At 42.6% G+C, this 1590-nt stretch overlaps 1 pseudogene across 1 annotated transcript; it reads right to left on the bottom strand.

Annotated features, from left to right (window-relative positions):
• Positions 1–243: 243 nt before the first annotated feature.
• On the bottom strand, positions 244–986 carry LOC307098764 (ras-related protein Rap-1b-like; annotated as a pseudogene). Its single transcript has one exon. The product of its transcript is annotated as a ras-related protein Rap-1b-like (transcript).
• Between the last annotated feature and the right edge of the window lie 604 nt (positions 987–1590).

Genomic DNA, 1590 nt, shown 5'->3' with positions numbered 1-1590 from the left:
GGAGCTAGCAGTCCTGGATTGCGAGAGGGATGTCTGACTGCCGGTTTAGGCCCGATCAGATCAGATTGGGCCTAAACCGTCAGTCGGACATCCCCTGAGCGGACCCAGATTGGAGAGGGTGCAGGCCGGGCTGAGGGACACTCCCTCTCTCCCCCACTCCGTGCACGAATTTCGTGCACTGGGCCACTAGTTATCTAAATAAAAATCTCTCTTGTGATACTAGAAAGTGATTAGAATGTGCAAACTGATGTAGTAGCTTTCATCTGCCTCTTAAAGGATACCACCGCAGAAAGTCCATTTAAGATGTTGGTAGGTTTAACAAAGTTGGAATGCTGGCACTGTTGAATTGGGCAACAGTTCTTCAGACCTGGCTCAGAGCTGCAATGCCTTTAGTATATTAAAGCAGCTGACATGATGACTTTTTGCGGGCCTTCCCAGGCACTGGAATTTTCCTGTTAATTTGCCACACTAGGTCATAAAAGATCTCATTAACATTTATTTTTGATTTTGAAGAGGATTCTAAGAATGCACAGTTGTTCCATTGTCTTGCTAGATTTTGTCCTTGTTCCTTTCCTACAACTCTTTCATCTTCCAAGTCACACTTATTACCAACCAGAATCACTGGAACATCCTCAGTGTCTTTAACTCAAAGAATATGATCGCTCAGATCTTATAAATCATTAAATGTGGACTGTGCTGTGATGGAATGAACTAATGCAAAGCCTTGTCCATTTTTCATGTACAAATCCCTCATTGCTGTAAATTGTTCTGTTCCTCCAGTATCCAAGATTTCAAGCATACACTGTTGGGCTCTACTTCAACTTGCTTTCTATAAGAATCTTCTATCGTAGGACCATATTTTTCAACAAAAATTCCTTGAACAAACTGTACAGTCAGAGCAGATTTTCCAACGCCTCCTGAGCCAAGAACGACTAGCTTATACTCACGCATGGTGCAAACCTGTCAGAGGCTAGTACCTCTCACGCTGTCAGCGGGTCCCGTAGCCAGCGTCGCCCCACACGTTGCGCTCCCTCCGGGTCGCTGCTCTGGGTGCCATGGTGGTCCTGCGCTGCCGCTGCTCCCGCTGGTTTACACGCCTGTCTCTGGGCGAGGTTTCTGAACTTTTTATTCTTAATTAAGCGTAACATTTTTTTTTTTCATGGATCATGCTTTAGATGTAATATTTAACAAGTCAATGACCATATTCAAGGCCACATATTTTCTCCTGCTATCTACTAGGAATTTTATGGTTTTGCACTTTACATTTATATCTAGGATAAGGTGACCAGATCGTCCCGCTTTTGGCGGGACAGTCCCGATTTTTAACAATTTGTCCTGCGTCCCAGGGCGTTTTAAAGTTAATGTTTGTTAAGGTATAAAATCTGTGTCTAGATTTATTGTTTTGCGTGTGGACGTTCAGTTGTTCAGATAGTCTGATGAAAAGGCAATCCTTTCTCCATTGAATTGCCTTTGCTTTTGTGCCAAAGATCAGTTGATTATATTTGCATTGACTTATATCTGGGCTTGTTTTATTTTCTATTAACCTGTCTCTTTTGACCAATTCCACACTATCTTGAATAATGTATTTTT

This window comes from Cnephaeus nilssonii (genome assembly GCF_951640355.1).
Source record: "Cnephaeus nilssonii genome assembly, chromosome: 4".
Lineage (NCBI taxonomy): Eukaryota > Metazoa > Chordata > Mammalia > Chiroptera > Vespertilionidae > Cnephaeus > Cnephaeus nilssonii.
This window is presented reverse-complemented; position numbering and strand designations above follow the sequence as displayed.